This window comes from Scyliorhinus torazame, chromosome 17 (genome assembly GCF_047496885.1).
Source record: "Scyliorhinus torazame isolate Kashiwa2021f chromosome 17, sScyTor2.1, whole genome shotgun sequence".
NCBI lineage: Eukaryota > Metazoa > Chordata > Chondrichthyes > Carcharhiniformes > Scyliorhinidae > Scyliorhinus > Scyliorhinus torazame.
In genome coordinates this window covers 71,799,059-71,825,329 of record NC_092723.1, presented here as the reverse complement: position 1 = coordinate 71,825,329, position 26,271 = coordinate 71,799,059, and the positions used below count along the sequence as shown (strand labels likewise).

Sequence of the window (26,271 nt, the reverse complement as noted above, 5' to 3'; positions counted from 1 at the left end):
AGACGGTGAGTGTGATTGAGACGGTGAGTGTGGTTGAGGCGGTGAGTGTGATTGAGACGGTGAGTGTGATTGAGGCGGTGAGTGTGATTGAGACGGTGAGTGTGTTGAGACGGTGAGTGTGATTGAGGCGGTGAGTGTGATTGAGGCGGTGAGTGTGATTGAGGCGGTGAGTGTGATTGAGGCGGTGAGTGTGATTGAGGCGGTGAGTGTGATTGAGGCGGTGAGTGTGATTGAGGCGGTGAGTGTGATTGAGACGGTGAGTGTGATTGAGACGGTGAGTGTGATTGAGGCGGTGAGTCTGATTGAGGCGGTGAGTGCTATTGAGGCGGTGAGTGTGTTGAGGCGGTGAGTGTGATTGAGGCGGTGAGTGTGTTGAGACGGTGAGTGTGTTGAGACGGTGAGTGTGATTGAGACGGTGAGTGTGTTGAGGCGGTGAGTGTGTTGAGACGGTGAGTCTGATTGAGGCGGTGAGTGTAATTGAGGCGGTGAGTGTGATTGAGGCGGTGAGTGTGATTGAGGCGGTGAGTGTGATTGAGGCGGTGAGTGTGATTGAGGCGGTGAGTGTGATTGAGACGGTGAGTCTGATTGAGACGGTGAGTGTGATTGAGACGGTGAGTGTGATTGAGGCGGTGAGTGTGATTGAGGCGGTGAGTGTGATTGAGACCGTGAGTGTGTTGAGACGGTGAGTGTGGTTGAGACGGTGAGTCTGATTGAGACGGTGAGTCTGATTGAGGCGGTGAGTGTGATTGAGGCGGTGAGTGTGTTGAGACGGTGAGTGTGATTGAGGCGGTGAGTCTGATTGAGGCGGTGAGTGTGATTGAGACGGTGAGTGTGATTGAGGCGGTGAGTGTGATTGAGGCGGTGAGTGTGATTGAGGCGGTGAGTGTGATTGAGGCGGTGAGTGTGATTGAGGCGGTGAGTGTGATTGAGACGGTGAGTGTGTTGAGGCGGTGAGTGTGATTGAGGTGGTGAGTGTGTTGAGACGGAGAGTGTGATTGAGGCGGTGAGTGTGTTGAGACGGTGAGTGTGATTGAGGCGGTGAGTGTGTTGAGGCGGTGAGTGTGATTGAGGCGGTGAGTGTGGGGAGACGGTGAGTGTGTTGAGGCGGTGAGTGTGGGGAGACGGTGAGTGTGGGGAGACGGTGAGTGTGTTGAGGCGGTGAGTGTGATTGAGACGGTGAGTGTGGTTGAGACGGTGAGTGTGATTGAGACGGTGAGTGTGATTGAGACGGTGAGTGTGATTGAGGCGGTGAGTGTGATTGAGGCGGTGAGTGCGGTTGAGGCGGTGAGTGTGTTGAGACGGTGAGTGTGATTGAGACGGTGAGTGCGATTGAGGCGGTGAGTGCGATTGAGACGGTGAGTGCGATTGAAACGGTGAGTGTGTTGAGGCGGTGAGTGTGATTGAGGCGGTGAGTGTGATTGAGACGGTGAGTGTGTTGAGACGGTGAGTGTGGTTGAGGCGGTGAGTGTGATTGAGACGGTGAGTGTGATTGAGGCGGTGAGTGTGATTGAGGCGGTGAGTGCGATTGAGACGGTGAGTGTGTTGAGGCGGTGAGTGTGTTGAGGCGGTGAGTCTGATTGAGACGGTGAGTGTGTTGAGGCGGTGAGTGTGTTGAGACGGTGAGTGTGTTGAGACGGTGAGTGTGATTGAGACGGTGAGTGTGATTGAGGCGGTGAGTGTGATTGCGACGGTGAGTGTGAATGAGACGGTGAGTGTGATTGAGACGGTGAGTGTGATTGAGGCGGTGAGTGTGATTGAGACGGTGAGTGTGATTGAGACGGTGAGTGTGATTGAGATGGTGAGTGTGTTGAGGCGGTGAGTGTGTTGAGACGGTGAGTGTGATTGAGGCGGTGAGTGTGATTGAGGCGGTGAGTGTGATTGAGGCGGTGAGTGTGATTGAGGCGGTGAGTGTGATTGAGACGGTGAGTGTGATTGAGGCGGTGAGTGTGATTGAGGCGGTGAGTGTGATTGAGGCGGTGAGTGTGATTGAGGCGGTGAGTGTGATTGAGACGGTGAGTGTGATTGAGACCGTGAGTGTGATTGAAGCGGTGAGTGTGATTGAGGCGGTGAGAGTGATTGAGGCGGTGAGTGTGATTGAGGCGGTGAGTGTGATTGAGGCGGTGAGTGTGATTGAGACGGTGAGTGTGTTGAGACGGTGAGAGTGATTGAGACGGTGAGAGTGATTGAGACGGTGAGTGTGTTGAGGCGGTGAGTGTGATTGAGGCGGTGAGTGTGATTGAGACGGTGAGTGTGTTGAGACGGTGAGTGTGTTGAGACGGTGAGTGTGATTGAGACGGTGAGTGTGGTTGAGGCGGTGAGTGTGATTGAGGCGGTGAGTGTGATTGAGGCGGTGAGTGTGATTGAGACGGTGAGTCTGATTGAGGCGGTGAGTGTGATTGAGGCGGTGAGTGTGTTGAGACGGTGAGTGTGATTGAGACAGTGAGTGTGGTTGAGGCGGTGAGTGTGATTGAGACGGTGAGTGTGATTGAGGCGGTGAGTGTGATTGAGACGGTGAGTGTGTTGAGACGGTGAGTGTGATTGAGGCGGTGAGTGTGATTGAGACGGTGCGTGTGTTGAGGCGGTGAGTGTGATTGAGGTGGTGAGTGTGATTGAGGCGGTGAGTGTGATTGAGGCGGTGAGTGTGATTGAGGCGGTGAGTGTGATTGAGACGGTGAGTGTGATTGAGGCGGTGAGTGTGATTGAGGCGGTGAGTGTGATTGAGACGGTGTGTGTGATTGAGACGGTGAGTGTGATTGAGGCGGTGAGTCCGATTGAGGCGGTGAGTGCGATTGAGGCGGTGAGTGTGTTGAGGCGGTGAGTGTGATTGAGGCGGTGAGTGTGTTGAGACGGTGAGTGTGTTGAGACGGTGAGTGTGATTGAGACGGTGAGTGTGTTGAGGCGGTGAGTGTGTTGAGACGGTGAGTCTGATTGAGGCGGTGAGTGTGATTGAGGCGGTGAGTGTGATTGAGGCGGTGAGTGTGATTGAGGCGGTGAGTGTGATTGAGGCGGTGAGTGTGATTGAGGCGGTGAGTGTGATTGAGGCGGTGAGTGTGATTGAGACGGTGAGTCTGATTGAGACGGTGAGTGTGATTGAGACGGTGAGTGTGATTGAGACGGTGAGTGTGGTTGAGACGGTGAGTCTGATTGAGACGGTGAGTCTGATTGAGGCGGTGAGTGTGATTGAGGCGGTGAGTGTGTTGAGACGGTGAGAGTGATTGAGGCGGTGAGTCTGATGAGGCGGTGAGTGTGTTGAGACGGTGAGTGTGGTTGAGACGGTGAGTCTGATTGAGACGGTGAGTGTGATTGAGGCGGTGAGTGTGATTGAGGCGGTGAGTGTGTTGAGACGGTGAGTGTGATTGAGCCGGTGAGTCTGATTGAGGCGGTGAGTGTGATTGAGACGGTGAGTGTGGTTGAGGCGGTGAGTGTGTTGAGACGGTGAGTGTGATTGAGACGGTGAGTGTGTTGAGGCGGTGAGTGCGATTGAGTCGGTGAGTGCGATTGAGGCGGTGAGTGCGATTGAGGCGGTGAGTGTGATTGAGGCGGTGAGTGTGATTGAGGCGGTGAGTGTGATTGAGGCGGTGAGTCTGATTGAGGCGGTGAGTGTGATTGAGACGGTGAGTGTGATTGAGACGGTGAGTGTGATTGAGACGGTGAGTCTGATTGAGACGGTGAGTGTGATTGAGGCGGTGAGTGTGATAGAGACGGTGAGTGTGTTGAGACGGTGAGTGTGTTGAGGCGGTGAGTGTGGTTGAGACGGTGAGTGTGATTGAGACGGTGAGTCTGATTGAGACGGTGAGTCTGATTGAGACGGTGAGTGTGGTTGAGACGGTGAGTGTGATTGACGCGGTGAGTGTGATTGAGGCGGTGAGTCTGATTGAGACGGTGAGTGTGATTGAGGCGGTGAGTGTGATTGAGACGGTGAGTGTGATTGAGGCGGTGAGTGTGTTGAGACGGTGAGTGTGTTGAGGCGGTGAGTGTGGTTGAGGCGGTGAGTGTGATTGAGACGGTGAGTGTGATTGAGACGGTGAGTGTGATTGAGACGGTGAGTGTGATTGAGGCGGTGAGTGTGTTGAGGCGGTGAGTGTGATTGAGACGGTGAGTGTGTTGAGACGGTGAGTGTGTTGAGACGCTAAGTGTGATTGAGGCGGTGAGTGTGATTGAGACGGTGAGTGTGTTGAGGCGGTGAGTGTGTTGAGATGGTGAGTGTGTTGAGACGGTGAGTGTGATTGAGGCGGTGAGTGTGATTGAGAATGTGAGTGTGATTGAGGCGGTGAGTGTGATTGAGGCGGTGTGTTGAGGCGGTGAGTGTGATTGAGGCGGTGAGTGTGTTGAGACGGTGAGTGTGATTGAGGCGGTGAGTGTGATTGAGACGGTGAGTGTGATTGAGACGGTGAGTGTGATTGAGGCGGTGAGTGTGTTGAGGCGGTGAGTGTGTTGAGGCGGTGAGTGTGATTGAGACGGTGAGTGTGTTGAGGCGGTGAGTGTGTTGAGGAGGTGAGTGTGATTGAGACGGTGAGTGTGATTGAGGCGGTGAGTGTGATTGAGGCGGTGAGTGTGTTGAGGCGGTGAGTGTGATTGAGGCTGTGAGTGTGATTGAGACGGTGAGTGTGATTGAGACGGTGAGTGTGATTGAGACGGTGAGTGTGATTGAGACGGTGAGTGTGATTGAGGCGGTGAGTGTGATTGAGGCGGTCAGTGTGTTGAGGCGGTGAGTGTGTTGAGGCGGTGAGTGTGTTGAGGCGGTGAGTGTGTTGAGGCGGTGAGTGTGGTTGAGGCGGTGAGTGTGATTGAGGCGGTGAGTGTGGTTGAGACGGTGAGTGTGATTGAGGCGGTGAGTGTGATTGAGACGGTGAGTGTGTTGAGGCGGTGAGTGTGATAGAGACGGTGAGTGTGTTGAGGCGGTGAGTGTGATAGAGACGGTGAGTGTGTTGAGACGGTGAGTGTGTTGAGACGGTGAGTCAGATTGAGACGGTGAGTGTGTTGAGACGGTGAGTGTGATTGAGGCGGTGAGTGTGTTGAGACGGTGAGTGTGATTGAGACGGTGAGTGTGATTGAGACGGTGCGTGTGATTGAGGCGGTGAGTGTGTTGAGGCGGTGAGTGTGTTGAGGCGGTGAGTGTGATTGAGGCGGTGAGTGTGGTTGAGACGGTGAGTGTGATTGAGGCGGTGAGTGTGATTGAGACGGTGAGTGTGTTGAGGCGGTGCGTGTGATAGAGACGGTGAGTGTGTTGAGACGGTGAGTGTGTTGAGGCGGTGAGTGTGGTTGAGACGGTGAGTGTGATTGAGACGGTGAGTCTGATTGAGACGGTGAGTCTGATTGAGACGGTGAGTGTGGTTGAGACGGTGAGTGTGATTGACGCGGTGAGTGTGATTGAGGCGGTGAGTCTGATTGAGACGGTGAGTGTGATTGAGGCGGTGAGTGTGATTGAGACGGTGAGTGTGATTGAGACGGTGAGTGTGATTGAGGCGGTGAGTGTGTTGAGACGGTGAGTGTGTTGAGGCGGTGAGTGTGGTTGAGGCGGTGTGTGTGATTGAGACGGTGAGTGTGATTGAGACGGTGAATGTGATTGAGACGGTGAGTGTGATTGAGGCGGTGAGTGTGTTGAGGCGGTGAGTGTGATTGAGACGGTGAGTGTGTTGAGACGGTGTGTGTGATTGAGGCGGTGAGTGTGATTGAGACGGTGAGTGTGTTGTGGCGGTGAGTGTGTTGAGATGGTGAGTGTGTTGAGACGGTGAGTGTGATTGAGGCGGTGAGTGTGATTGAGAATGTGAGTGTGATTGAGGCGGTGAGTGTGTTGAGACGGTGAGTGTGATTGAGACGGTGAGTGTGATTGAGGCGGTGAGTCTGATTGAGGCGGTGAGTCTGATTGAGGCGGTTAGTGTGATTGAGGCGGTGAGTGTCATTGAGACGGTGAGTGCGATTGAGGCGGTGAGTGTGATTGAGACGGTGAGTCTGATTGAGGCGGTGAGTGTGATTGAGGCGGTGAGTCTGATTGAGGCGGTGAGTGTGATTGAGGCGGTGAGTCTGATTGAGGCGGTGAGTGTGTTGAGGCGGTGAGTGTGATTGAGGCGGTGAGTGTGATTGAGGCGGTGAGTGCGATTGAGGCGGTGAGTGTGATTGAGGCGGTGAGTGTGATTTAGGCGGTGAGTGTGATTGAGACGGTGAGTGTGATTGAGACAGTGAGTGTGATTGAGGCGGTGAGTGTGTTGAGGCGGTGAGTGTGATTGAGACGGTGAGTGTGTTGAGACGGTGAGTGTGTTGAGACGGTGAGTGTGATTGAGACGGTGAGTGTGGTTGAGACGGTGAGTGTGTTGAGGCGGTGAGTGTGTTGAGACGGTGAGTGTGATTGAGGCGGTGAGTGTGATTGAGACGGTGAGTGTGTTGAGGCGGTGAGTGTGTTGAGATGGTGAGTGTGTTGAGACGGTGAGTGTGATTGAGGCGGTGAGTGTGATTGAGAAGGTGAGTGTGATTGAGGCGGTGAGTGTGTTGAGACGGTGAGTGTGATTGAGACGGTGAGTGTGATTGAGGCGCTGAGTGTGATTGAGGCGGTGAGTGTGATTGAGGCGGTGAGTGTGATTGAGGCAGTGAGTGTGATTGAGACGGTGAGTGCGATTGAGGCGGTGAGTGTGATTGAGACGGTGAGTCTGATTGAGGCGGTGAGTGTGATTGAGGCGGTGAGTGTGATTGAGGCGGTGAGTGTGATTGAGGCGGTGAGTCTGATTGAGGCGGTGAGTGTGTTGAGGCGGTGAGTGTGATTGAGGCGGTGAGTGTGTTGAGGCGGTGAGTGTGATTGAGGCGGTGAATGCGATTGAGGCGGTGAGTGTGATTGAGGCGGTGAGTGTGATTGAGGCGGTGAGTGTGATTGAGGCGGTGAGTGTGATTGAGACGGTGAGTGTGATTGAGGCGGTGAGTGCGATTGAGGCGGTGAGTGTGATTGAGACGGTGAGTGTGTTGAGGCGGTGAGTGTGATAGAGACGGTGAGTGTGTTGAGACGGTGAGTGTGTTGAGGCGGTGAGTGTGGTTGAGACGGTGAGTGTGATTGAGACGGTGAGTCTGATTGAGACGGTGAGTGTGGTTGAGACGGTGAGTGTGATTGACGCGGTGAGTGTGATTGAGGCGGTGAGTCTGATTGAGACGGTGAGTGTGATTGAGGCGGTGAGTGTGATTGAGACGGTGAGTGTGATTGAGGCGGTGAGTGTGTTGAGACGGTGAGTGTGTTGAGGCGGTGAGTGTGGTTGAGGCGGTGAGTGTGATTGAGACGGTGAGTGTGATTGAGACGGTGAGTGTGATTGAGGCGGTGAGTGTGTTGAGGCGGTGAGTGTGATTGAGACGGTGAGTGTGTTGAGACGGTGAGTGTGATTGAGGCGGTGAGTGTGATTGAGGCGGTGAGTGTGATTGAGGCGGTGAGTGTGATTGAGGCGGTGAGTGTGATTGAGATGGTGAGTGTGGTTGAGGCGGTGAGTGTGATTGAGGCGGTGAGTGTGATAGAGAATGTGAGTGTGATTGAGGCGGTGAGTGTGATTGAGGCGGTGAGTGTGATTGAGGCGGTGAGTGTGTTGAGGCGGTGAGTGTGATTGAGGCGGTGAGTGTGTTGAGACGGTGAGTGTGATTGAGGCGGTGAGTGTGATTGAGACGGTGAGTGTGATTGAGACGGTGAGTGTGATTGAGGCGGTGAGTGTGTTGAGGCGGTGAGTGTGTTGAGGCGGTGAGTGTGATTGAGACGGTGAGTGTGTTGAGGCGGTGAGTGTGTTGAGGAGGTGAGTGTGATTGAGACGGGGAGTGTGATTGAGGCGGTGAGTGTGATTGAGGCGGTGAGTGTGTTGAGGCGGTGAGTGTGATTGAGGCTGTGAGTGTGATTGAGACGGTGAGTGTGATTGAGACGGTGAGTGTGATTGAGACGGTGAGTGTGATTGAGACGGTGAGTGTGATTGAGGCGGTGAGTGTGATTGAGGCGGTGAGTGTGTTGAGGCGGTGAGTGTGATTGAGGTGGTGAGTGTGGTTGAGGCGGTGAGTGTGATTGAGGCAGTGAGTGTGGTTGAGACGGTGAGTGTGATTGAGGCGGTGAGTGTGATTGAGACGGTGAGTGTGTTGAGGCGGTGAGTGTGATAGAGACGGTGAGTGTGTTGAGACGGTGAGTGTGTTGAGACGGTGAGTGTGATTGAGACGGTGAGTGTGTTGAGACGGTGAGTGTGATTGAGGCGGTGAGTGTGTTGAGACGGTGAGTGTGATTGAGACGGTGAGTGTGATTGAGACGGTGAGTGTGATTGAGGCGGTGAGTGTGTTGGGGCGGTGAGTGTGATTGAGACGGTGAGTGTGATTGAGACGGTGAGTGTGATTGAGGCGGTGAGTGTGATTGAGACGGTGAGTGTGTTGAGACGGTGAGTGTGTTGAGACGGTGAGTGTGATTGAGAATGTGAGTGTGGTTGAGACGGTGAGTGTGTTGAGGCGGTGAGTGTGTTGAGGCGGTGAGTGTGTTGAGATGGTGAGTGTGTTGAGACGGTGAGTGTGATTGAGGCGGTGAGTGTGATTGAGAATGTGAGTGTGATTGAGGCGGTGAGTGTGTTGAGACGGTGAGTGTGATTGAGACGGTGAGTGTGATTGAGGCGGTGAGTGTGATTGAGACGGTGAGTGCGATTGAGGCGGTGAGTGTGATTGAGACGGTGAGTCTGATTGAGGCGGTGAGTGTGATTGAGGCGGTGAGTGTGATTGAGGCGGTGAGTGTGATTGAGGCGGTGAGTCTGATTGAGGCGGTGAGTGTGTTGAGGCGGTGAGTGTGATTGAGACGGTGAGTCTGATTGAGGCGGTGAGTCTGATTGAGGCGGTGAGTGTGATTGAGGCGGTGAGTGTGATTGAGGCGGTGAGTCTGATTGAGGCGGTGAGTGTGTTGAGGCGGTGAGTGTGATTGAGGCGGTGAGTGTGTTGAGGCGGTGAGTGTGATTGAGGCGGTGAATGCGATTGAGGCGGTGAGTGTGATTGAGGCGGTGAGTGTGATTGAGGCGGTGAGTGTGATTGAGGCGGTGAGTGTGATTGAGGCGGTGAGTGTGTTGAGACGGTGAGTGTGTTGAGGCGGTGAGTGTGGTTGAGGCGGTGAGTGTGATTGAGACGTTGAGTGTGATTGAGACGGTGAGTGTGATTGAGACGGTGAGTGTGATTGAGACAGTGAGTGTGATTGAGGCGGTGAGTGTGTTGAGGCGGTGAGTGTGATTGAGACGGGGAGTGTGTTGAGACGGTGAGTGTGATTGAGGCGGTGAGTGTGATTGAGACGGTGAGTGTGTTGAGGCGGTGAGTGTGTTGAGATGGTGAGTGTGTTGAGACGGTGAGTGTGATTGAGGCGGTGAGTGTGATTGAGAATGTGAGTGTGATTGAGGCGGTGAGTGTGATTGAGGCGGTGTGTTGAGGCGGTGAGTGTGATTGAGGCCGTGAGTGTGTTGAGACGGTGAGTGTGATTGAGGCGGTGAGTGTGATTGAGACGGTGAGTGTGATTGAGACGGTGAGTGTGATTGAGGCGGTGAGTGTGTTGAGGCGGTGAGTGTGTTGAGGCGGTGAGTGTGATTGAGACGGTGAGTGTGTTGAGGCGGTGAGTGTGTTGAGGAGGTGAGTGTGATTGAGACGGTGAGTGTGATTGAGGCGGTGAGTGTGATTGAGGCGGTGAGTGTGTTGAGGCGGTGAGTGTGATTGAGGCTGTGAGTGTGATTGAGACGGTGAGTGTGATTGAGACGGTGAGTGTGATTGAGACGGTGAGTGTGATTGAGGCGGTGAGTGTGATTGAGGCGGTGAGTATGTTGAGGCGGTGAGTGTGTTGAGGCGGTGAGTGTGTTGAGGCGGTGAGTGTGATTGAGGCGGTGAGTGTGGTTGAGGCGGTGAGTGTGATTGAGGCAGTAAGTGTGGTTGAGACGGTGAGTGTGTTGAGGCGGTGAGTGTGATAGAGACGGTGAGTGTGATTGAGGCGGTGAGTGTGATTGAGACGGTGAGTGTGATTGAGACGGTGAGTGTGATTGAGGCGGTGAGTGTGTTGAGGCGGTGAGTGTGTTGAGGCGGTGAGTGTGATTGAGACGGTGAGTGTGTTGAGGCGGTGAGTGTGTTGAGGAGGTGAGTGTGATTGAGACGGGGAGTGTGATTGAGGCGGTGAGTGTGATTGAGGCGGTGAGTGTGTTGAGGCGGTGAGTGTGATTGAGGCTGTGAGTGTGATTGAGACGGTGAGTGTGATTGAGACGGTGAGTGTGATTGAGACGGTGAGTGTGATTGAGACGGTGAGTGTGATTGAGACGGTGAGTGTGATTGAGGCGGTGAGTGTGATTGAGGCGGTGAGTGTGTTGAGGCGGTGAGTGTGTTGAGGCGGTGAGTGTGGTTGAGGCGGTGAGTGTGGTTGAGGCGGTGAGTGTGATTGAGGCAGTGAGTGTGGTTGAGACGGTGAGTGTGATTGAGGCGGTGAGTGTGATTGAGACGGTGAGTGTGTTGAGGCGGTGAGTGTGATAGAGACGGTGAGTGTGTTGAGACGGTGAGTGTGTTGAGACGGTGAGTGTGATTGAGACGGTGAGTGTGTTGAGACGGTGAGTGTGATTGAGGCGGTGAGTGTGTTGAGACGGTGAGTGTGATTGAGACGGTGAGTGTGATTGAGACGGTGAGTGTGATTGAGACGGTGAGTGTGATTGAGGCGGTGAGTGTGTTGGGGCGGTGAGTGTGATTGAGACGGTGAGTGTGATTGAGACGGTGAGTGTGATTGAGGCGGTGAGTGTGATTGAGACGGTGAGTGTGTTGAGACGGTGAGTGTGTTGAGACGGTGAGTGTGATTGAGAATGTGAGTGTGGTTGAGACGGTGAGTGTGTTGAGGCGGTGAGTGTGTTGAGACGGTGAGTGTGATTGAGGCGGTGAGTGTGATTGAGGCGGTGAGTGTGATTGAGACGGTGAGTGTGTTGAGGCGGTGAGTGTGTTGAGATGGTGAGTGTGTTGAGACGGTGAGTGTGATTGAGGCGGTGAGTGTGATTGAGAATGTGAGTGTGATTGAGGCGGTGAGTGTGTTGAGACGGTGAGTGTGATTGAGACGGTGAGTGTGATTGAGGCGGTGAGTGTGATTGAGACGGTGAGTGCGATTGAGGCGGTGAGTGTGATTGAGACGGTGAGTCTGATTGAGGCGGTGAGTGTGATTGAGGCGGTGAGTGTGATTGAGGCGGTGAGTGTGATTGAGGCGGTGAGTCTGATTGAGGCGGTGAGTGTGTTGAGGCGGTGAGTGTGATTGAGACGGTGAGTCTGATTGAGGCGGTGAGTCTGATTGAGGCGGTGAGTGTGATTGAGGCGGTGAGTGTGATTGAGGCGGTGAGTCTGATTGAGGCGGTGAGTGTGTTGAGGCGGTGAGTGTGATTGAGGCGGTGAGTGTGTTGAGGCGGTGAGTGTGATTGAGGCGGTGAATGCGATTGAGGCGGTGAGTGTGATTGAGGCGGTGAGTGTGATTGAGGCGGTGAGTGTGATTGAGGCGGTGAGTGTGATTGAGGCGGTGAGTGTGTTGAGACGGTGAGTGTGTTGAGGCGGTGAGTGTGGTTGAGGCGGTGAGTGTGATTGAGACGGTGAGTGTGATTGAGACGGTGAGTGTGATTGAGACGGTGAGTGTGATTGAGGCGGTGAGTGTGTTGAGGCGGTGAGTGTGATTGAGACGGGGAGTGTGTTGAGACGGTGAGTGTGATTGAGGCGGTGAGTGTGATTGAGACGGTGAGTGTGTTGAGGCGGTGAGTGTGTTGAGATGGTGAGTGTGTTGAGACGGTGAGTGTGATTGAGGCGGTGAGTGTGATTGAGAATGTGAGTGTGATTGAGGCGGTGAGTGTGATTGAGGCGGTGTGTTGAGGCGGTGAGTGTGATTGAGGCCGTGAGTGTGTTGAGACGGTGAGTGTGATTGAGGCGGTGAGTGTGATTGAGACGGTGAGTGTGATTGAGACGGTGAGTGTGATTGAGGCGGTGAGTGTGTTGAGGCGGTGAGTGTGTTGAGGCGGTGAGTGTGATTGAGACGGTGAGTGTGTTGAGGCGGTGAGTGTGTTGAGGAGGTGAGTGTGATTGAGACGGTGAGTGTGATTGAGGCGGTGAGTGTGATTGAGGCGGTGAGTGTGTTGAGGCGGTGAGTGTGATTGAGGCTGTGAGTGTGATTGAGACGGTGAGTGTGATTGAGACGGTGAGTGTGATTGAGACGGTGAGTGTGATTGAGGCGGTGAGTGTGATTGAGGCGGTGAGTATGTTGAGGCGGTGAGTGTGTTGAGGCGGTGAGTGTGTTGAGGCGGTGAGTGTGATTGAGGCGGTGAGTGTGGTTGAGGCGGTGAGTGTGATTGAGGCAGTAAGTGTGGTTGAGACGGTGAGTGTGATTGAGGCGGTGAGTGTGATTGAGACGGTGAGTGTGTTGAGGCGGTGAGTGTGATAGAGACGGTGAGTGTGTTGAGGCGGTGAGTGTGATAGAGATGGTGAGTGTGTTGAGACGGTGAGTCAGATTGAGACGGTGAGTGTGTTGAGACGGTGAGTGTGATTGAGGCGGTGAGTGTGTTGAGACGGTGAGTGTGATTGAGACGGTGAGTGTGATTGAGACGGTGCGTGTGATTGAGGCGGTGAGTGTGTTGAGGCGGTGAGTGTGTTGAGGCGGTGAGTGTGATTGAGGCGGTGAGTGTGGTTGAGACGGTGAGTGTGATTGAGGCGGTGAGTGTGATTGAGACGGTGAGTGTGTTGAGGCGGTGCGTGTGATAGAGACGGTGAGTGTGTTGAGACGGTGAGTGTGTTGAGGCGGTGAGTGTGGTTGAGACGGTGAGTGTGATTGAGACGGTGAGTCTGATTGAGACGGTGAGTGTGGTTGAGACGGTGAGTGTGATTGACGCGGTGAGTGTGATTGAGGCGGTGAGTCTGATTGAGACGGTGAGTGTGATTGAGGCGGTGAGTGTGATTGAGACGGTGAGTGTGATTGAGGCGGTGAGTGTGTTGAGACGGTGAGTGTGTTGAGGCGGTGAGTGTGGTTGAGGCGGTGTGTGTGATTGAGACGGTGAGTGTGATTGAGACGGTGAATGTGATTGAGACAGTGAGTGTGATTGAGGCGGTGAGTGTGTTGAGGCGGTGAGTGTGATTGAGACGGTGAGTGTGTTGAGACGGTGTGTGTGATTGAGGCGGTGAGTGTGATTGAGACGGTGAGTGTGTTGTGGCGGTGAGTGTGTTGAGATGGTGAGTGTGTTGAGACGGTGAGTGTGATTGAGAATGTGAGTGTGATTGAGGCGGTGAGTGTGTTGAGACGGTGAGTGTGATTGAGACGGTGAGTGTGATTGAGGCGGTGAGTCTGATTGAGGCGGTGAGTCTGATTGAGGCGGTGAGTCTGATTGAGGCGGTTAGTGTGATTGAGGCGGTGAGTGTCATTGAGACGGTGAGTGCGATTGAGGCGGTGAGTGCGATTGAGACGGTGAGTCTGATTGAGGCGGTGAGTGTGATTGAGGCGGTGAGTGTGATTGAGGCGGTGAGTGTGATTGAGGCGGTGAGTCTGATTGAGGCGGTGAGTGTGTTGAGGCGGTGAGTGTGATTGAGGCGGTGAGTGTGATTGAGGCGGTGAGTGTGATTGAGGCGGTGAGTGCGATTGAGGCGGTGAGTGCGATTGAGGCGGTGAGTGTGATTTAGGCGGTGAGTGTGATTTAGGCGGTGAGTGTGATTGAGACGGTGAGTGTGATTGAGACAGTGAGTGTGATTGAGGCGGTGAGTGTGTTGAGGCGGTGAGTGTGATTGAGACGGTGAGTGTGTTGAGACGGTGAGTGTGTTGAGACGGTGAGTGTGATTGAGACGGTGAGTGTGGTTGAGACGGTGAGTGTATTGAGGCGGTGAGTGTGTTGAGACGGTGAGTGTGATTGAGGCGGTGAGTGTGATTGAGACGGTGAGTGTGTTGAGGCGGTGAGTGTGTTGAGATGGTGAGTGTGTTGAGACGGTGAGTGTGATTGAGGCGGTGAGTGTGATTGAGAAGGTGAGTGTGATTGAGGCGGTGAGTGTGTTGAGACGGTGAGTGTGTTGAGACGGTGAGTGTGATTGAGACGGTGAGTGTGATTGAGGCGGTGAGTCTGATTGAGGCGGTGAGTGTGATTGAGGCGGTGAGTGTGATTGAGGCGGTGAGTGTGATTGAGACGGTGAGTGCGATTGAGGCGGTGAGTGCGATTGAGACGGTGAGTCTGATTGAGGCGGTGAGTGTGATTGAGGCGGTGAGTGTGATTGAGGCGGTGAGTGTGATTGAGGCGGTGAGTCTGATTGAGGCGGTGAGTGTGTTGAGGCGGTGAGTGTGATTGAGGCGGTGAGTGTGTTGAGGCGGTGAGTGTGATTGAGGCGGTGAATGCGATTGAGGCGGTGAGTGTGATTGAGGCGGTGAGTGTGATTGAGGCGGTGAGTGTGATTGAGGCGGTGAGTGTGATTGAGACGGTGAGTGTGATTGAGGCGGTGAGTGCGATTGAGGCGGTGAGTGTGATTGAGACGGTGAGTGTGTTGAGGCGGTGAGTGTGATAGAGACGGTGAGTGTGTTGAGACGGTGAGTGTGTTGAGGCGGTGAGTGTGGTTGAGACGGTGAGTGTGATTGAGACGGTGAGTCTGATTGAGACGGTGAGTGTGGTTGAGACGGTGAGTGTGATTGACGCGGTGAGTGTGATTGAGGCGGTGAGTCTGATTGAGACGGTGAGTGTGATTGAGGCGGTGAGTGTGATTGAGACGGTGAGTGTGATTGAGGCGGTGAGTGTGTTGAGACGGTGAGTGTGTTGAGGCGGTGAGTGTGGTTGAGGCGGTGAGTGTGATTGAGACGGTGAGTGTGATTGAGACGGTGAGTGTGATTGAGACAGTGAGTGTGATTGAGGCGGTGAGTGTGTTGAGGCGGTGAGTGTGATTGAGACGGTGAGTGTGTTGAGACGGTGAGTGTGATTGAGGCGGTGAGTGTGATTGAGACGGTGAGTGTGTTGAGGCGGTGAGTGTGTTGAGATGGTGAGTGTGTTGAGACTGTGAGTGTGATTGAGGCGGTGAGTGTGATTGAGAATGTGAGTGTGATTGAGGCGGTGAGTGTGTTGAGACGGTGAGTGTGATTGAGACGGTGAGTGTGATTGAGACGGTGAGTGTGATTGAGGCGGTGAGTCTGATTGAGGCGGTGAGTGTGATTGAGACGGTGAGTGCGATTGAGGCGGTGAGTGTGATTGAGACGGTGAGTCTGATTGAGGCGGTGAGTGTGATTGAGGCGGTGAGTGTGATTGAGGCGGTGAGTCTGATTGAGGCGGTGAGTGTGTTGAGGCGGTGAGTGTGATTGAGGCGGTGAGTGTGTTGAGGCGGTGAGTGTGATTGAGGCGGTGAGTGCGATTGAGGCGGTGAGTGTGATTGAGGCGGTGAGTGTGATTGAGGCGGTGAGTGTGATTGAGACGGTGAGTGTGATTGAGGCGGTGAGTGCGATTGAGGCGGTGAGTGTGATTGAGGCGGTGAGTGCGATTCAGGCGGTGAGTGTGATTGAGGCGGTGAGTGCGATTGAGGCGGTGAGTGTGATTGAGGCGGTGAGTGTGATTGAGACGGTGAGTGCGGTTGAGGCGGTGAGTGTGATTGAGACGGTGAGTGTGTTGAGGCGGTGAGTGTGATTGAGACGGTGAGTGTGATTGAGACGGTGAGTGTGATTGAGACGGTGGGTGTGATTGAGGCGGTGAGTGTGATTGAGGCGGTGAGTGTGATTGAGACGGTGAGTGTGTTGAGGCGGTGAGTGTGATTGAGGCGGTGAGTGTGTTGAGGCGGTGAGTGCGATTGAGGCGGTGAGTGCGGTTGAGGCGGTGAGTGCGATTGAGGCGGTGAGTGTGATTGAGACGGTGAGTGTGATTGAGACGGTGAGTGTGATTGAGGCGGTGAGTGTGTTGAGGCGGTGAGTGTGTTGAGGCGGTGAGTGTGATTGAGACGGTGAGTGTGTTGAGGCGGTGAGTGTGTTGAGGAGGTGAGTGTGATTGAGACGGTGAGTGTGATTGAGGCGGTGAGTGTGATTGAGGCGGTGAGTGTGTTGAGGCGGTGAGTGTGATTGAGGTCGTGAGTGTGATTGAGACGGTGAGTGTGATTGAGACGGTGAGTGTGATTGAGACGGTGAGTGTGATTGAGGCGGTGAGTGTGATTGAGGCGGTGAGTGTGATTGAGGCGGTGAGTGTGTTGAGGCGGTGAGTGTGTTGAGGCGGTGAGTGTGATTGAGGCGGTGAGTGTGGTTGAGGCGGTGAGTGTGATTGAGGCGGTGAGTGTGGTTGAGACGGTGAGTGTGATTGAGGCGGTGAGTGTGATTGAGACGGTGAGTGTGTTGAGGCGGTGAGTGTGATAGAGACGGTGAGTGTGTTGAGACGGTGAGTGTGTTGAGACGGTGAGTGTGATTGAGACGGTGAGTGTGTTGAGACGGTGAGTGTGATTGAGGCGGTGAGTGTGTTGAGACGGTGAGTGTGTTGAGGCGGTGAGTGTGTTGAGGCGGTGAGTGTGATTGAGACGGTGAGTGTGTTGAGGCGGTGAGTGTGATTGAGACGGTGAGTGTGATTGAGGCGGTGAGTGTGATTGAGACGGTGAGTGTGTTGAGACGGTGAGTGTGTTGAGACGGTGAGTGTGTTGAGACGGTGAGTGTGTTAAGGCGGTGAGTGTGATTGAGGCGGTGAGTGCGGTTGAGGCGGTGAGTGCGATTGAGGCGGTGAGTGCGATTGAGGCGGTGAGTGTGATTGAGGCGGTGAGTGTGATTGAGATGGTGAGTGTGGTTGAGGCGGTGAGTGTGATTGAGGCGGTGAGTGTGATTGAGACGGTGAGTGTGTTGAGACGGTGAGTGCGATTGAGACGGTGAGTGTGTTGAGGCGGTGAGTGTGATTGAGACGGTGAGTGTGTTGAGGCGGTGAGTGTGGTTGAGGCGGTGAGTGCGGTTGAGGCGGTGAGTGCGATTGAGGCGGTGAGTGCGATTGAGGCGGTGAGTGTGATTGAGATGGTGAGTGTGGTTGAGGCGGTGAGTGTGATTGAGGCGGTGAGTGTGATTGAGACGGTGAGTGTGATTGAGGCGGTGAGTGTGATTGAGGCGGTGAGTGTGTTGAGGCGGTGAGTGTGATTGAGGCGGTGAGTGCGGTTGAGGCGGTGAGTGTGTTGAGACGGTGAGTGTGATTGAGGCGGTGAGTGTGTTGAGACGGTGAGTGTGTTGAGGCGGTGAGTGTGTTGAGGCGGTGAGTGTGATTGAGACGGTGAGTGTGTTGAGGCGGTGAGTGTGATTGAGACGGTGAGTGTGATTGAGGCGGTGAGTGTGATTGAGACGGTGAGTGTGTTGAGACGGTGAGTGTGTTGAGACGGTGAGTGTGTTGAGGCGGTGAGTGTGTTGAGGCGGTGAGTGTGTTGAGGCGGTGAGTGTGTTGAGGCGGTGAGTGTGTTTGAGACGGTGAGTGTGATTGAGACGGTGAGTGTGTTGAGACGGTGAGTGTGATTGAGGCGGTGAGTGTGATTGAGACGGTGAGTGTGATTGAGGCGGTGAGTGTGATTGAGACGGTGAGTGTGATTGAGACGGTGAGTGTGATTGAGACGGTGAGTGTGATTGAGGCGGTGAGTGTGATTGAGGCGGTGAGTCTGATTTAGGCGGTGAGTGTGATTGAGACGGTGAGTGTGATTGAGGCGGTGAGTGTGATTGAGGCGGTGAGTGTGATTGAGGCGGTGAGTGTGGTTGAGACGGTGAGTGTGATTGAGGCGGTGAGTGTGTTGAGGCGGTGAGTGTGATTGAGACGGTGAGTGTGTTGAGACGGTGAATGTGATTGAGACGGTGGCTGTGATTGAGACGGTGAGTGTGATTGAGGCGGTGTGTGTGATTGAGGCGGTGAGTGTGGTTGAGGCGGTGAGTGTGATTGAGGCGGTGAGTGTGATTGAGGCGGTGAGTGTGTTGAGACGGTGAGTGTGATTGAGACGGTGAGTGTGATTGAGGCGGTGAGTGTGATTGAGACGGTGAGTGTGATTGAGACGGTGAGTGTGATTGAGACGGTGAGTGTGATTGAGGCGGTGAGTGTGATTGAGGCGGTGAGTGTGATTGAGGCGGTGAGTGTGTTGAGGCGGTGTGTTGAGGCGGTGAGTGTGATTGAGGCGGTGAGTGTGTTGAGGCGGTGAGTGTGTTGAGGCGGTGAGTCTGATTGAGGCGGTAAGTGCGATTGAGACGGTGAGTGCGACTGAGGCGGTGAGTATGTTGAGGCGGTGAGTGCGATTGAGGCGGTGAGTGTGATTGAGGCGGTGAGTGTAGCTGAGACGGTGAGTGTGATTGAGGCGGTGAGTGTGATTGAGACGGTGAGTGTGATTGAGACGGTGAGTGTGTTGAGGCGGTGAGTGCGATTGAGGCGGTGAGTGTGATTGAGGCGGTGAGTGTAGTTGAGACGGTGAGTGTGATTGAGGCGGTGAGTGCGATTGAGGCGGTGAGTGTGATTGAGGCGGTGAGTGTAGTTGAGACGGTGAGTGTGATTGAGGCGGTGAGTGTGTTGAGGCGGTGAGTGTGATTGAGGCGGTGTGTGCGGTTGAGGCGGTGAGTGCGATTGAGGCGGTGAGTGCGATTGAGGCGGTGAGTGTGATTGAGGCGGTGAGTGTGATTGAGATGGTGAGTGTGGTTGAGGCGGTGAGTGTGATTGAGGCGGTGAGTGTGATTGAGACGGTGAGTGTGATTGAGGCGGTGAATGTGATTGAGGCGGTGAGTGTGATTGAGGCGGTGAGTGTGATTGAGGCGGTGAGTGCGGTTGAGGCGGTGAGTGTGTTGAGACGGTGAGTGTGATTGAGGCGGTGAGTGTGTTGAGACGGTGAGTGTGTTGAGGCGGTGAGTGTGTTGAGGCGGTGAGTGTGTTGAGGCGGTGAGTGTGATTGAGACGGTGAGTGTGATTGAGGCGGTGAGTGTGATTGAGACGGTGAGTGTGTTGAGACGGTGAGTGTGTTGAGACGGTGAGTGTGTTGAGGCGGTGAGTGTGATTGAGACGGTGAGTGTGTTGAGGCGGTGAGTGTGATTGAGGCGGTGAGTGTGTTGAGGCGGTGAGTGTGATTGAGGCGGTGAGTGCGGTTGAGGCGGTGAGTGCGATTGAGGCGGTGAGTGCGATTGAGGCGGTGAGTGCGATTGAGGCGGTGAGTGCGATTGAGATGGTGAGTGTGGTTGAGGCGGTGAGTGTGATTGAGGCGGTGAGTGTGATTGAGACGGTGAGTGTGATTGAGGCGGTGAGTGTGATTGAGGCGGTGAGTGTGTTGAGGCGGTGAGTGTGATTGAGGCGGTGAGTGCGGTTGAGGCGGTGAGTGTGTTGAGACGGTGAGTGTGTTGAGACGGTGAGTGTGATTGAGGCGGTGAGTGTGTTGAGACGGTGAGTGTGTTGAGGCGGTGAGTGTGTTGAGGCGGTGAGTGTGATTGAGACGGTGAGTGTGTTGAGGCGGTGAGTGTGATTGAGACGGTGAGTGTGATTGAGGCGGTGAGTGTGATTGAGACGGTGAGTGTGTTGAGACGGTGAGTGTGTTGAGACGGTGAGTGTGTTGAGACGGTGAGTGTGTTGAGACGGTGAGTGTGTTGAGGCGGTGAGTGTGTTGAGGCGGTGAGTGTGTTGAGGCGGTGAGTGTGATTGAGACGGTGAGTGTGTTTGAGACGGTGAGTGTGATTGAGACGGTGAGTGTGTTGAGACGGTGAGTGTGATTGAGGCGGTGAGTGTGATTGAGACGGTGAGTGTGATTGAGGCGGTGAGTGTGATTGAGACGGTGAGTGTGATTGAGACGGTGAGTGTGATTGAGACGGTGAGTGTGATTGAGACGGTGAGTGTGATTGAGGCGGTGAGTGTGATTGAGGCGGTGAGTCTGATTTAGGCGGTGAGTGTGATTGAGACGGTGAGTGTGATTGAGGCGGTGAGTGTGATTGAGGCGGTGAGTGTGGTTGAGACGGTGAGTGTGATTGAGGCGGTGAGTGTGTTGAGGCGGTGAGTGTGATTGAGACGGTGAGTGTGTTGAGACGGTGAATGTGATTGAGACGGTGGCTGTGATTGAGACGGTGAGTGTGATTGAGGCGGTGTGTGTGATTGAGGCGGTGAGTGTGGTTGAGACGGTGAGTGTGATTGAGGCGGTGAGTCTGATTGAGGCGGTGAGTGTGTTGAGACGGTGAGTGTGATTGAGACGGTGAGTGTGATTGAGGCGGTGAGTGTGATTGAGGCGGTGAGTGTGTTGAGGCGGTGAGTGTGTTGAGGCGGTGAGTGTGATTGAGACGGTGAGTGTGATTGAGACGGTGAGTGTGATTGAGACGGTGAGTGTGATTGAGACGGTGAGTGTGATTGAGACGGTGAGTGTGATTGAGGCGGTGAGTGTGATTGAGGCGGTGAGTGTGTTCAGGCGGTGAGTGTGTTGAGGCGGTGAGTGTGATTGAGGCGGTGAGTGTGTTGAGGCGGTGAGTGTGTTGAGGCGGTGAGTCTGATTGAGGCGGTAAGTGCGATTGAGACGGTGAGTGCGACTGAGGCGGTGAGTATGTTGAGGCGGTGAGTGCGATTGAGGCGGTGAGTGTGATTGAGGCGGTGAGTGTAGTTGAGACGGTGAGTGTGATTGAGGCGGTGAGTGTGATTGAGACGGTGAGTGTGATTGAGACGGTGAGTGTGTTGAGGCGGTGAGTGCGATTGAGGCGGTGAGTGTGATTGAGGCGGTGAGTGTAGTTGAGACGGTGAGTGTGATTGAGGCGGTGAGTGCGATTGAGGCGGTGAGTGTGATTGAGGCGGTGAGTGTAGTTGAGACGGTGAGTGTGATTGAGGCGGTGAGTGTGATTGAGGCGGTGAGTGTGATTGAGACGGTGAGTGTGATTGAGGCGGTGAGTGTGATTGAGGCGGTGAGTGTGATTGAGACGGTGAGTGTGATTGAGGCGGTGAGTGTGATTGAGGCGGTGAGTCTGGTTGAGACCGTGAGTGTGTTGAGACGGTGAGTGTGATTGAGATGGTGAGTGTGATCGAGGCGGTGAGTGTGATCGAGGCGGTGAGTGTGATCGAGGCGGTGAGTGTGATTGAGGCGGTGAGTGTGATTGAGACGGTGTGTGTGATTGAGGCGGTGAGTGTGATCGAGGCGGTGAGTGTGATTGAGGCGGTGAGTGTGTTGAGGCGGTGAGTGTGATTGTGGCGGTGAGTGTGATTGAGGCGGTGAGTGTGATTGTGGCGGTGAGTGTGATTGAGCCGGTGAGTGTGATTGAGCCGGTGAGTGTGATTGAGGCGGTGAGTGTGATTGAGCCGGTGAGTGTGATTGAGCCGGTGAGTGTGATTGAGGCGGTGAGTGTGATTGAGGCGGTGTGGGTGGTGAATGTTGGAGCCATGATGACTGTGATGGTGAGGTGAGGAGCTCTGATGACCCCACATTGAAAAAACACAACACCTTCTTGAGTGATACATGGGCACTCACATGAGGCAGTGGAATGTGAGCGGTCGCAATGGAATTGTGCTCCAATGAGGAGTCAAGAATGCCAGTAGAAGAAATCTTGTGGGAATGGAATGAAAAGTTATCACTGTGTAGTGCAATGAATTTAACAAACTCTTTTCAGGAATTGTTAAATAAAGATGGCACATCACATTTAGTCAAAGGTATTTCTTTCTTCACACCTCATTACTGTGGTGGGCAGGCTTTCATCTTATTAAAGTACCAGGTTCTTCTTTCAGATACTGGAGATTTTCATTTTGCAGTGACTTTGGGGAGCATTTTCCCGTCCTCCTGCGGCCTGCTTTCCGGCGGTGTCTTGCCAATGTCCACCAACAGGATCTTCCAGTCCAGCGCATGTCTACACCATTGTGTGGCTCGCTCATCCCGCCACTGGGGTTTGTGGGGGGGGGGGGGGGGGGGGGGGGGGGGGGGGCAGGGGTCGCATTCGGCAGGATTGGAAGACCCTGCATCAGGACGGGCTGCAGAATCCCGTTACTTTCATTAATAGTTCTGTATTCCTGATTAGTTTGCTCATTAAGCCACTCAGCAATCCCGATACTCTGAGTACAGACATCTGAGCTTCAGCACAGCTCAGTTATCTCTTTCCATTTAAAATCTACTCCTTTCTAATGGTTTGGCGAATGTTTAAGGTTGTTCTAGTATTGGATGTGGCTTTCACTGAGGTGAAGAGAGCAGGATGTGCACTTTCTTTAATCTCTTCCCAAGTCCCTGATTTTAAAGCACATTACAACCATTAGAACAAATGCCTCAGGTGAACAGCAACTTCAAATATTTTGGCTGAATTTAAGTAAGATTTATCTTCCTGTCACTATTTTGGACACCAGACTGAATCTGTGCACATACTCTGGGAATCAACCAATCGTCTGTGGGTCTGACAGCGTCTGTGGAGGGGAAAATAGAGTTAACGTTTCCAGTCCCTTTGACTCTTCCTCGGAGCTCTTTATCATCCCCTTCGCAGACGCTGTAAGAAGTCTTACAACACCAGGTTAAAGTCCAACAGGTTTGTTTCGATGTCATTAGCTTTCGGAGCGCTGCTCCTTCCTCAGGTGAGCTCCTTCCTTCACTTGAGGAAGGAGCAGCGCTCCGAAAGCTAGTGACATCGAAACAAACCTGTTGGACTTTAACCTGGTGTTGCAAGACTTCTTACTGTGCTCACCCCAGTCCAACGCCGGCATCTCCACTTCACAGACGCTGTCAGACTTGCTGAGTTTTTCCAGCATTTTCTGTTTTTGTGTCAAATTCCAGCATCCACAGCAATTTGCTTTTTGCAAATCCTCTGTGTTTGCAACCCGTTAGGTGGGAGATTGGAGTTGGTGTTGGTGTTGCAAGTACTTCCCGAAGCAGGACTGTGGAAAATTGATTCTCAATTTATAACCTCAGTTGTGAAATGCGTCCTTCTGCAGACTAGGTAGGTTTTGATCATTTCCTCCCCATGCCTCACTTGACGGCATAGCTCTCTTATTGAGGTATAATCCAATAGGTGCTATTTAATGCCAGTGTGTCACCCTGCTGAATATCATTGATGTCTTTTTCATTTAATAAAATGGCTAGAGTGCCCAGGATAATTGCAGTCACTGTACAACCCCACACATAAGAGGCAAGCAAGGATAGTGATGGGAAGCAGGGAAAAATAAAGAGTTTGTGTTTTCATTTGGTCTTGAACAACTTCAGGATTATCAACTGCGCTTTACACCCGATGAACCACAGATTGTCATGGCGCAGGAGGCGGCCATTTGGCCCATCGTGTCTACACCGTCTCGCCAAATGAGCATCATGTTTTAGTGCCATCCTCCTGCCTTTTCTCTGTACACATTTTTCTACTCAAATAATCATCTAATGCCCTCTTGAGTGGCTCTATTGAACTTGAAAAGCATAGTCACTGTTGTAATGCAAGGAAGCCAGTGGCTATTTACACAGAGAAATAGATCATCTACTTTGTGTGTTGGCTGAGACATAAATATTGGCCAAGGTATCAGGACGAATGCTCCTGCTCTCCTTCAAAGAGTGCCATGGGATCGTTTACAGCCACTCGAGAGGTTTCATCCAAAAGATGGCACTTCTGACAGCATGACGCCCTCTCAGTACCTCGCTGAAAAGTCACAGCTGGACAATGATCAACCCTCGAATCACTACCCTGACCCCGGCTCAACTACAACTCAGGCACAGATGCACAAGTGGAATCTAAGATCTTCCTAATCTCTGAGTCTCAACCAATTACTTAGTGGGTGAGAAAATCATATACAAAAAGGTTCTACAGATTGACCAGGCATAAGATGCTAGAGATTCATCAAGTGTATAGAACAAGGAGGCTAGAGACTGATTGATCATATAGAACAAAGGGCTAGAGACTGATTGATCATATAGAACAAGGGGCTAGAGACTGACTGATCATATAGAACAAGGGGCTAGAGACTGATTGATCATATAGAACAAGGGGCTAGAGACTGATTGATCATATACAACAAGGGGCTAGAGACTGCCTGATCATATAGAATGGGGAGGCTAGAGACTGACTGATCATATAGAACAAGGGGCTAGAGACTGCCTGATCATACAGAATGGTGGGGCTGGAGAGTGCTCATATAGAACGGGGAGGTGAGGCAGCACGGTGCCGCAGTGGTTAGCACTGCTGCCTCATGGCGGCGAGGTCCCAGGTTCGATCCCGGCTCTGGGTCACTGTCCGTGTGGAGTTTGCACATTCTCCCCGTGTTTGCGTGGGTTTCACCCCCATAACCCAAAGTTGTGCAGGCTAGGTGAATTGTGCATGCTAAATTGCCCCTTAATTGGAAAAAATGAATTGGACATCTAAATTTTCTTTTTTTTAAAAAAAAAATAGAACGGGGAGGCTAGAGACCGACTGATCATATAGAACAAGGAGCTAAATATTGGCTGCTTATATAGCATAGGTTGCTAGAGGCCAACTGATCATATAGAACAAGTGGGGTCAATAGTTTAATCGACTTCTAATGAACTTCAGGCATTCATAACCCAAATCATTACGAATTTCAGCTCATGGTAACATGAAATGTTGGGCTGAAAATGTATACTTTTTGTACTCTTTATACGATTTGAATAAAATGATAAGGACAGGATTTGAGCTCTTCCTGAATTGTTTGTGTTCAGATCATCATAATTGTGAAGGTCCCATGAAGCTTGAAGCTGCAAATGACCAGTATTTCTTCTCTAGGGTTATCTCAGCTTATATTTCTGCACACACCCCTGTCCAGGACACACTGTCCCTCAGGACAAAGTCTCAAGAGAAATAGGATAACTCTGTTCTGATTATATAAGACAGAAATGGCTACCTCCAACTTCTGCTTATCCTTCAAATCACCTCTTCTCAAGTTAGTATTCTAAAACAAAGATCAAAAATAAATTACCTTTTTAAAAAATAAGTTCTAATGAAATAAATGAGTCATGTTAACTTCACACTTTACATTCCCAATTTAAGACAGTGTACGTTAACTTACCTTGTACATACATTCCTGTTTTTTCAGTCTCAAAGATCCAACATTCTGAGCTTCTTCTGGTAAACTTGAGTAATTCTACAATCCCATCTGTGCACAGACAAGGTGAGAAAGGGTTGTAATGTAGCCGGACCCTGCTGATGTCAGGATATTCCTCCTTGCAGTTTGGAAAGGTGTGTCTGTGCGCGCGTGTACACAGAGGCTGTGCACATTGGTAAAGACTTGCTGTGGTTCTGACTAATATCTTGTTGTCAGTCGGGTGTCCCGACAGACAGCAATAACATACCTGATCTCACTTCAAACACTCTCTCTCTTCCCCCCCCCCCCCCGGCCAGGGCAGAGCTTCTCTCTGAGTCACACTGGAGCTGGAGGCAGAAGTCAAACTTGGGAGTCTGCTGCACAGTACAGGGTTAAAAACAAAAAAGTTTCGGCAGCAACAAAACGACAGCGAGTTGGACAAAGAGGCAGGTGGAGAAATAACTCACACCAAATAGCCAGGAGGAGAAGCAAATAAACAGAGTCGAGATAGGGGTTGATACAAAATAGAGAAGTGGATGGGCGGACAGTTTGGAAGGAAAATGGGTCTCATCCTTAAAAGAGATGGTGTAGAGAACAGAATCATTGTACAAATGAAATAAACATGTGGGGAAGAAGGCAAAATTAGTAAGTAAGCCCATCAAAGAAACATCTTGCTTTTAAAAAATAAATTTAGAGTACCCAATTCTCTTTTGTTCCAGTTAAGGGGTAATTTAGCGTGGCCAATCCACCTACCCTGCACATCTTTGGGTTGTGGGGGCGAGACCCAGGCAGACACGGGAAGAATGTGCAAACACATAGAACATAGAACATAACAGAGCAGTACAGGCCTTCGGCCCTCGATGTTGCGCCGACCTGTGACACCACTCTAAAGCCCATCTACACTATTCCCTTATCGTCCATACGTCTATCCAATGACCATTTGAATGCCCTTAGTGTTGGTGAGTCCACTACTGTTGCAGGCAGGGCATTCCACGCCCTTACTACTCTCTGAGTAAAGAACCTACCTCTGACATCTGTCTTATATCTATCTCCCCTCAATTTAAAGCTATGTCCCCTCGTGCTAGACATCACCATCCGAGGAAAAAGGCTCTCACTGTCCACCCTATCCAATCCTCTGATCATCTTGTATGCCTCAATTAAGTCACCTCTTAATCTTCTTCTCTCTAACGAAAACAGCCTCAAGTCCCTCAGCCTTTCCTCATAAGATCTTCACTCCATACCAGGCAACATTCTGGTAAATCTCCTCTGCACCCTTTCCAATGCTTCCACATCCTTCCGATAATGCGGCGACCAGAATTGTACGCAATACTCCAAATGCGGCCGCACCAGAGTTTTGTACAGCTGCAACATGACCACATGGCTC

General features: G+C 52.4%; 1 protein-coding gene across 1 annotated transcript in view; it reads right to left on the bottom strand.

Annotated features, from left to right (window-relative positions):
* The window catches only part of LOC140393540 (achaete-scute homolog 5-like), an 87,924-nt gene extending 62,873 nt beyond the window's left edge, over nucleotides 1-25,051 (bottom strand). Inside the window, exon 1 of the mRNA XM_072479835.1 lies at nucleotides 24,873-25,051. The gene's annotated coding sequence lies outside the window, so the exon portion shown is untranslated. The remainder of the gene's footprint in view (nucleotides 1-24,872) is intronic.
* Between the last annotated feature and the right edge of the window lie 1,220 nt (nucleotides 25,052-26,271).